The sequence below is a fragment of the Mus musculus genome, chromosome 1 (assembly GCF_000001635.26).
Source record: "Mus musculus strain C57BL/6J chromosome 1, GRCm38.p6 C57BL/6J".
NCBI classification, from domain to species: Eukaryota; Metazoa; Chordata; class Mammalia; order Rodentia; family Muridae; genus Mus; species Mus musculus.
In genome coordinates this window covers 45,734,130-45,744,671 of record NC_000067.6, presented here as the reverse complement: position 1 = coordinate 45,744,671, position 10,542 = coordinate 45,734,130, and positions in this window count along the sequence as shown.

The window sequence follows — 10,542 nt, the reverse complement described above, 5'->3', positions numbered from 1 at the left end:
TCGCTAGAGCTCTGGTAAGCCTGTCCACTTTTCTGATTTTCCTCTTTCTTATATCTCATTTTACAAAGCCCGAGCAAGGTTTCCTGGACACTCCAGGCTATTTTACTCTTTTTCTGAAATTACTTGCCTGCCTGCCCCAATTCCACCATATAACTATTTACAAAAGGCTGAATTTTCTCTGCTTTCTCCTTCCATAGTTGCCAAGATTTACATCCTGTCTATCCTGTTGTTTTTCTTTAAAGTTCTCATAAAGTTTACCTCCTGAGTCTGTTTTTAAAATTTATTCCGGCACAGACCAAGGACAGAAAAAGGAGACTCTGATTTCCCAGGTAACAACATAATGTAGGTAAGCAAACCAAAGACAAAGGCAACATTAGGCATCATTTACTGTTTCTTGAGCCAAATGAATATCAAATACCCTTTGAAGAAAGTCTGATTTTAATTGAGCTTCTAACCTGATTCCCTGTGGTGTTTAATAATAAGATGTCCATATTATGACTGATCCTGTAGCCACCATAAACCTTTTATCCAGCTGTGACTACGCCTGAGGCAACTGCTACTTCTCTCAGAGTAACTATTGTTCACATAGGAATCATCATTTCTTTCTCCAGAGACTTGAAGTTCTTGTCATACAGATCTTTCAGAAGATGGAAAGATCTCCCATGCTCATGGATTGGCAGGATTAATAAATACAGTAAAAATGGCCATCTTGCCTAAAGCAATCTACAGATTCAATGCAATTCCCATCAAAATTCCAACTCAATTCTTCATAGAGTTGGAAAGAGCAATTTGCAAATTCATTTGGAATAACAAAAAAATCCAGGATATCGAAAACTATTCTCAACAATAAAAGAACTTCTAGAGTAATCATCATCCCTGACTTCAAGCTGTACTACAGAGAAATAGTGATAAACATTACATGGTATTGGTACAGAGACAGGCAGGTAGATCAATGGAATAGAATTGAAGACACAGAAATGAACCCACACACCTATTGTCACTTGATCTTTGACAAAGGAACTGAAACCATCCAGTGGAAAAAAGACAGCATTTTCAACAAATGGTGCTGTTTTAACTGGAAGTCAACATGTAGAAGAATGCAAATGGATCCATTCTTATATCCCTGTACAAAGCTTAAGTCCAAGTGGATCAAGAATCTCCATATAAAACTAAATACACTGAAACTTATAGAGGAGATAGTGGGGAATAGCCTTCAATACCTGGGTAGAGGGGAAAAGTACCCAGTACCCAAACGGAATGCCAATGTCCTATGTTCAAAGATCAAGAATCAACAAATGGGACCTCATAAAATTTCAAAGCTTCTGTAAGGCAAAGGACTCTGTCAATAGGACAAAAATGGCAACCGACAGATGGGAAAAGATTTTTATTAACTTTACATCTAATAGCAGTCTAATATCCAATATATACAATGAACTCCAGAAGTTAGACTCCAGAAAACCAAATAACCCTATTAAAAAATGGGAATCAGACCTAAACAAAGAATTCTCAGCTGAGGAATATTGAGTAGCTGAGAAGCACCTAAAGAAATGTTCAACATCCTTAGTCAGCAGGGAAATGCAAATCAAAACAATCCTGAGATTCTACCTCACATCAGTCACAATGGCTAAGATTAAAAACTCAGGTAACAGCAGATGCTGGTAAGGATGTGGAGAAAGAGGAACACCACTTCTCCATTGCTGGTGGGATTGCAAGCTGGTATAGCCACTCTGTAAATCAGTCTGGAGGTTTCTCAGAAAATTGGACATAGTACTATCTGAGGACTCAGTTATATCACTCTTGGGCATATATTCAAAAGACTCTCCAACATATAACAAAGACACATGCTCTACTATGTTCATATCAGCCTTATTTATAATAGCCAGAAGCTGTCAAGAATCCAGATGTCCTTCAGCAGAGGGATGGATACAGAAAATGTGGTACATTTACACAATGGAATACTACTCAGCTATTAAAAACAATGAATTCATGAAATTCTGAAGCAAGTGGATGGAATTAGAAAATATGATCCTGAATGAGTTAACTCAGTCACAATAGAACACACATAGTATGCAACTCACTGATAAGTGGATATTAGCCCAAAAGCTGGGAATACAGAAGATAAAATTCACAGACCACATGAAGCTCAAGAAGAAAGACCAAAGTGTGGGTGCTTCAGTCCTCCTTAGAAGGGGGAACCAAATACTCATGGGAGCCAATACAGAGAAAAAGTGTGGAGCAGAGACTGAAGGAAAGGCCATCCACCTGGAGATCCATCTCATATACCGTCACCAAACCCAGACACTATTGTGGATACCAAGAAATGCTTTCTGACAGGAGCCTGATATAGCTGTCTCCTGAGAGGCTTTGCCATATCTTGACATGTACAGAGGCAGAGGCTTATAGCTAACCATTGAACTAATCACGTGGTCCCCAAAGCAGGAGTTAGAGAAAGGACTGAAGGAGCCAAAGGGGTTTGCAACGCCATAGGAAGAACAACGACATCAACCAACCAGACTTTCCAGGGTCTAAACCACAAAACAATAAGTACACATGGAGGGAACTATGGCTCTTGCCATATATGTAGCAGAGGATGGCCTTGTTGGACATCAATGGGAGAAGAGGCACTTGGTCCCGTGAGGGCCCAATGTCCCAGTGTAGGGGAATGTGAGGGCAGGGAGGCGAGAGTGGGTGGGTGGGTAGGGGCATACCCTCATAGAAGCAGAAGAAGGGGGATGGAATAGGGGGTTTCTGTGGGTGAAATCGGGAAAGGGGATTACATTTGAAATGTAAATAAGTAAAATATCCATTTTTAAAAAAAATTATCATTAGGAGGAGGAATTTTCCCTTAAGTTTTCAGTTATTTAGGGGAAATATTTTAGGGACTTCACCAGAAAGGTAACCTTGAGTTATTTTCTTCTCATCTTTTATCAGAAATTTGAAATCTCCAAATTATTAAGTATTGTAGCTAATCCATCTATATTTTTGTCATTGGTGTCTATGGATGAGTCTCAAGAATTCAAAAGAAACTTCTTAAATGATACAATCCAACATTCTATATATTTTGTGCTGTATATTTTGCCAATAAAGACTCTTGAAAGTGAAAGGGTAAAAGATTCTTGAAAGTGTAAGGGTCCATGATTTTCAAATGATACCCCAGGCTCAAATAGTATGCTGAGAAGATGAGGCAGATTGCATGACTTCAAATTGACTAGGCCTAAGAACTGGGCAAGTCCAGGCAGGCCCAGGCAAATCAATTACTGTATTGAAATTGTCTTGAATTGGGATTGAGGACAGAGGCAAGAAGGAAGCCTCCGACTTGGAGGTTAGGTTATAACAGCTTATTTATTCATAAGTAGCAATAAACAATAAATAATAAATGACAAAATAGGATCATGCTTGTTCACACACACATACACACACACACACACACACACACACACACACACACACACACACACAAACACACACACACACTCTTCACTAACCTCCAGTATGGCCTAATGTTGTAGCCTGGCTCGATGGTGTGGCCTCATCTGGAGGGCATCCGGGTACTCGACTCTCAGCATGGCAGCGTCTCTGGAGGGCTCTGGGAGCGAGCAAGTTGCAGAGCTAGACCGGGATTTTTAAGCTATTTTTAGCCAGTCATAATTAAGGTGTTCACACATTGCTTCACTGGGCTTCTACCTTATCATACTTGCAAACACACTGTAGACTTGGTTTCCATTTTCTTATGTCGTTTCTTACAATTACTAGTAGAAAAAAACCCCTAGGCTCCTGCCTTCATGACCTGATAATGGTTCTGGAATTCCTAGAGAGAGAGAAAGATAAAGCTCATCTACCCAGAATTCCAATATGCTTTAAATCAGGCCTGCAAGTTCACTTAGTTGTCTCTCTCTCTATCTTGGTAATACTTAAGTCCAGGGTGTCAGTCTTTGACGAATCATGGACTCTTACGTTTTGGGGCGCATCCTGGGACTCACTGGAGACCCCTTGACCCAAATGGTGGTGTTTTTTCAATCAGTATGTTGGGGCAACTGATTGTCTTTTTTCTTGTTCATATGTGTGTTTCTGTTCCTCCTTTAATCTGGAGGCCAAGAGGGACAAAATGGATGAGTATTTTCACCTGGCCAGGGGCAAGAAGGGGATGCTTCTGAAACCCTACCAGAAGCTGGAGAACTTGCTAGTTCTTATCTGGATTCTGAACGGGCTGTGGGCCTATGGGCATCCCATTTGTAGGGAGGAAGACCAGCTGAGACAGCCTTTCAGTTTGCTTTTGTTTTCTCAGGAATGTCTTTCTGTATCTGTCTCTGTGTGTTCTCTTTGTGCTTTTTGTCCTCTGGTACAAAATTTTCTTAAATTCCTTGGATGGGACAGGTACAAAGCGCCCCACTGGGCTTGGTCCTGAACCATTTTAAAGACTTTCCCCAAATAACAGAAGACTCAGATCTGGTTGTTCGTCCCAGCAAACTAACCATCTTTTGCAGGAATGAATGGCCTATCTAATGCCTAAAGTGGAGACTTTCCATCTCCCCATCATTTACAAGGTAAAGGTTTAGTTTATGAGGTTTAGGGCCACCCAGACCAAGTGCCATATATCACCACATGGCAATACCTGGTTGAGAAGCCCCCTGTTTGGATGAGACCTTTTTTTGTTATGGGCCTCACTTCTCCCCACTGTTCATTTAAAGGAGGGTCAGCCTCAGCCCCCTGCCTTGCTCTCCCTTTCTGCTCTGGAAGAGGATCTCTGTCCCTCTCCTTATGCTCCTGATCCTGCTACTGCTGCCCTGACTCTAATTCACACTCTGGCCCATACTGCCTGGAGGGTCAACTCTACTATGGTTTTTCTCCTTCAGGCTATGGGATCCCACAGATGCTCAGGGTAGACAGTTTATGACATATGTGTCATTTGCCCATAATGATCCTTATAATTGAAGAGCCCCCCCCCCCCATTTTCAGAAAGACCATCAGCTCTCACAGGTCGTCTAGGTTCAATCATGCTGACTCACTTGCTCATCTAGGATGGTTATCAGCAATTACTCCAGGTCCTCTTCACAACAAAGGAAAGACAGAGAGAGTACCATGGGAGTCACACAGAAATTGGTTCAGGGAGCAAATGGGCTACCACTCAAGTTCAGGATGATATTGATGTAGCCTTTCCTTTGACTCAGCCTGACTGGGATTTTAACACTCCTGAAGGTTAAATAGAGGCTCCTGTTCTACCACCAGATTCTGATGGAGGGGCCTCCCAGAAGCTGTCAGATGGTCCACAAATTTACCTAAGATGAACCAGGTGGTTTAGGGAAAGAGTGAGAGCCCTAGTGTTATTAGACGCGTTCTCACGACCGGCCAGGAAGAACACAACAACCAGAATCTTCTACGGCAAAGCTTTATTGCTTACATCTTTATCGGGCCAGAGTGTAAGAAGCAAGAGAGGGAAGCAAGAGAGAGAAAAAACGAAACCCCTTTCCTCTTTAAAGAGAACAACAATTGCCTAGGGCGCATCACTCCCTGATTGGCTGCAGCCCATGGCCGAGCTGACGTTCACGGGAAAAACAGAGTACAAGTAGTCGTAAATACCCTTGGCTCATGCGCAGATTATTTGTTTACCAACTTAGAACACAGGATGTCAGCGCCATCTTGTGACGGCGAATGTGGGGGCGGCTTCCCACAGTTCCCCCTTTTTCTTTTAATAAGAGCAAATAGGCCACCCATATTAATGAGAGTGGAGATAGAGGTCAAATCCCCAGTGTGTAGGTAAAGGAGCCATGTACAGGATTAGCTCTTAGGCTTACAGGCTTTTACCCAGAGCAACCCTGACCTGCTCCCGTGTCGTTTTGCCTGGGGGAAGGGAACTAGGACACTGAACCTTCATGAAAGATGACATGTCTCCCTAGAATAGGCTCATATGTGCCGCAGAGCCCTTCTACTGCAGTGCTTAGCCTTGCAACTCTCTCGGGCTGCTGAAGCACACTCACTCTATCTCGTGCAATGAGTCTAGCCTCGTGAGATATAAGAGCTGAGTGGCCAGCGACCTATTGCCTAAGCATAGATATATCAGGGGAAGCTCCATGTTCTAGTCCTGCAAGCGCCTGGGCAATAACCACCTTGTCTCTCTTAGTTTGGGCCTTAAGCTTACAGACCAATCAAAGAAGCAACACTAATCCACAGCAACGTGTATCTCCAAATAATATTAATCCCACCCAATTTTTTAAAGCAAGAAAATGCTGAGGAGATCCAATTGGGTAATCCTTTGGTCAGCGACAGGTCCAAGCGCGTGGAGTTGACCTGAAGTCTCAATTCTCGAAGGATCTGTTCAAATTCAGCCATCCAATTCTGTAACATATACTGAAAAAGACTTTTTGACAAATTAGCTGTCCTAGTAAATTTAACATACTGAATGGAAATAACACACAATCCCGGAAACTTTTGTTCACATCCCTGCTGAGTTATTTGTCATAATACATCTAGTTGTTTCTGGACAAGATCTATGAGTTGATTAACCAGCATGAGACCTCTCTGTATCTTGACATTAGCTGAGGCCTGTTCATCTATGACTGTAGTCACTGAGGCTGACAAAGTGTTAATGGTGTCAGTCATCTGGACCTGTCCAGACAGAACCAAGGCTGTCTGAATTAAGGCCAAACCCAGTTCCCAGTTAGTGGTAAAAAAGCAAGAGAATACTTGAGCATTATACATCACCGTCATTGGGAGTGGAAATGTCGACATTATCCCCCAACGCTGCTCTCTCTTTATTATTGACGCCCTGGACATCACCAAGACGAGGGACATTAGTATTCCCTTGGTCAGTCTGGATTTTTCGGGTGAGTCTTTCTGGTACCCAAAATGGGTTGTCTTCATTCTGTGGGAAAACACAGATAGCTCCCCTGGATCTTATCAAGATAGGATCCGGGCCATACCATTTATTATCAAGGACATTTTTCCATTTAACCATCTCATTGGGCCTATCTGGCTCTGAACAATGACGTTCAGCCGCAGTATGGCCATGAGCATCAATATTTAAAAAATTGAGTGTAAAGAGTGCCAAAGACACCGACACTCTTGGTGCTCGGGGTACAGTCTCCTCAAAAGTTCCCCTCTTCTGTTTTATAAGATAGGCTTTGAGGGTGCGATGCGCACGCTCAACAATACCCTGTCCTTGAGGGTTGTATGGAAGTCCAGTCAGGTGGGTTACGTCCATCTGACGGCAGAACTGCTGAAATTTTTGGGACGTATAAGCTGGTCCATTATCAGTCTTAAGGAGTCTGGGTTTCCCCCAAGCACTCCATGCCTCAAGACAATGTTGAATCACATGTGAGGCTTTTTCTCCAGTTAACGGAGAAGCAAACATGATGCCAGAACATGTGTCAATGGACACATGGAGATATTGAAGTTTTCCAAAGGAAGAAACATGTGTAACATCCATTTGCCAGACCTGTAGAGGTCGAATACCGCGTGGGTTAATTCCCACATGAGGAACTGGCAAGAACTCACAGCAGCTTTGACATTGAGTAACAATGTCACGGGCTTCTTTTCTTGTCAAGGAGAAACGACTGCGTAATGTTTCAGCCGTCACATGAAAATTATTATGAAAATTTCTTGCAGCCTCTACCGGGGATGATAGGGCAGCAGCCACCACTTTAGTGGCCTTATCTGCCAAATCATTTCCCAGAGCCATGGGGCCAGGTAGGCCTGAGTGGGCTCTAACATGAGTAATATAAACAGGAGATCTTCTAGATAACAAAACTAATTGTATCTGCTGAAAAATATTGGCAACTCTACTGGAAGGCTTAATCACTCCAGCCACTTCTAAAAGATTTACTGCATTTACCACATAACAGGAATCTGACACAATATTAAGGGGTTCTAAAAAGGTTTTTAAAACTTCTAAGACCACTAAACATTCTACCACTTGAGGTGAATTTTCATTATATTGTTTGGATACCACTTTACCATTAGCCACATAGGCACCTATGCCAGTTTTTGATCCATCAGTATATACCACAATCCCATTTTTAAGTGGGTTTCTTACTGTTATTTGTGGAAACACAACAGATTGATTTTGGGCAAACTGTAAGATTGGATGTTTTGGATAATGGTTATCTATTTTTCCTGAAAAGGAGGTAACTAAAACTGCCCAATCATTAGATGCGGCTGCCAAGGTTTGAACCTGTGCAGCGGTATAAGGTACAATTAAAAGATATGGACTTTGCCCAAAGTGGGTGATTGCTGCTTTTAGGCCTTTAAGGGCAAGCTGTGCAATTGCATCAGGATACCAATCTATTATTTTAGCTGGGGATACGTTTGGATGGATCCACAACAATGGCCCATTCTGCCACAAAACTGCAGTTGGCAATTGTGCTGTCTTAAAGACACACAAACTGAAAGGCTGCGAATCCTCAATACGTTGTAATTGTGCATTCTGTAAGGCTTTTTCCACCTTTTGTAAGGCCTGGTTAGCAGCTAGAGTAAGAGTCCTAGGGGAGGAGATATGAGGATCTCCTTCTAAAATACTAAACAAAGGCCTTAACTCAGCGGAAGGAATCTTTAAAAAAGGTCTGAGCCAATTAATATCTCCCAACAGCTTTTGAAAATCATTTAAGGTATGGAGGTGATCTCTTCTTATCTCTACCTTTTGGGGCACAATCTTATCTGGGGACACCACAGAGCCCAAGAATTGTCCTGTATCAGAAATTTGGACTTTTTTTGTGGCTATCTGTAAACCCCACTGACTTAAAGTTTTAAGTAGAAAAGGATATGCCTTTTGTAGCATGGTAAGGTCTTTATGGCACAGGAGGATGTCATCCATGTAAAGGAGCAAAATTAAAGAGGGGAATTGTTTCCTCACTGGCAAAAGAGCTTCTTGTACATAAAGTTGACACATAGTAGGACTATTGGACATTCCCTGTGGTAAGACCTTCCATTGATACCTCTTATCAGGTTTAGCAGAATAAGCTCTCTGACCCGTTAACAAGTCAAAAGTCCAATCTCTCTGCTCTGGAGTTAAAGCAGCAGCGTTTGCTCGGGCCTGCGCCTGTGCCGCCTCCTGCCACAGAGCTCGCCATTCCACATATTTGGCCATACTAGGGAGAGCGGCTTTTGCAATCATTTGCCAGTCGGCAGGCGTTAGTGCCATACCAGCGAGCCTGTCTAACTGCGCCAAGGTAAAATTAGCATTGGTTCCGTATTTACGAACCGACTCGGCAATTTCCTTAATCTGTACGTATTCTACCGGAGCGTGGACACGCCCACCCTCGGCTCCTTCAAAGACTGGAAATGCCTGTTGTATTTTCTTTTGTTCCTCTCGGGGAATGAATGAGTCTGCGCACTGCCTCTCTGCGCACTGCCTCTCTGCGCACCTCTCTGCGCACCTCTCTGCGCATTGCTGACGCACTACGGGCTGACGCACTACGCAGGGCGGGGACTCCGCATAGGGCGGGAGTGCACCTGGTAGCCGATTGCCCTGAGGCCAATTAGCAAACTGGCCTTCGCCAGCCGCTTTTGGCTTTTTTCTTGACCGATTAGCTGGCTGGTAATGGGCTGCTTCTTCCTCCCAGTCTGTTTCCTCAGAGGAGGATTCTTCACTTGCTTCAGAGCTACTAAGAGCTGGCTTCCTGAGCTCATCTAGTGACGAGTATCTCCTAGAGACCTCCGCTAATCGATCTTTTTTCTTTTCCCTTTTTCCTCTTTTTCTTCTAATCTCTCTCCAGGTATTCCTACCTGACCTTAACTTTTCCTCGGGTTCAAGACCCTTGGAAAGGCCTGTATACTTACCGTTTCTCCTTGCTCCTACTCTCTCTCCCCGCTTTACTTCTGATAGACTGTCCTGAATTTCCTCTAGAATTTTCAGCCCTATCTTAAGCACTATATAACATGTGAAAAGGAACAGAAGGGCTTCTAACACTAGAAAAAATTTAAGGCCAAACATAACTTGTAAAGCCATTTTCCACTTTACTTCTGATAGACTGTCTTGAATTTCCTTAGAAAGTTCAAGATCAGACTTACCTCGTTCCCCAGCTGAAAAGTTCTGAATTCATACAGTTGAATCCTTCTTAACAGTCTGCTTTACGGGAACCTTTATCACCGTCGTTCCCCAGCTGATGAGTTCTGAATTCGGCAGTTGAATCCTTCTCAACAGTCTGTGTTACGGGAACCTTTATAAACGTGATCCGCAGTTCTGGTTCTGAAATGAAGTATCCCTCCTGCGCCAGTCCGGAGTTTTTTCTCGTCCCGGAATTCGGCACCAATTGTTATTCGTCGCGTTCTCACGACCGGCCAGGAAGAACACAACAACCAGAATCTTCTACGGCAAAGCTTTATTGCTTACATCTTTATCGGGCCAGAGTGTAAGAAGCAAGAGAGGGAAGCAAGAGAGAGAAAAAACGAAACCCCTTTCCTCTTTAAAGAGAACAACAATTGCCTAGGGCGCATCACTCCCTGATTGGCTGCAGCCCATGGCCGAGCTGACGTTCACGGGAAAAACAGAGTACAAGTAGTCGTAAATACCCTTGGCTCATGCGCAGATTATTTGTTTACCAACTTAGA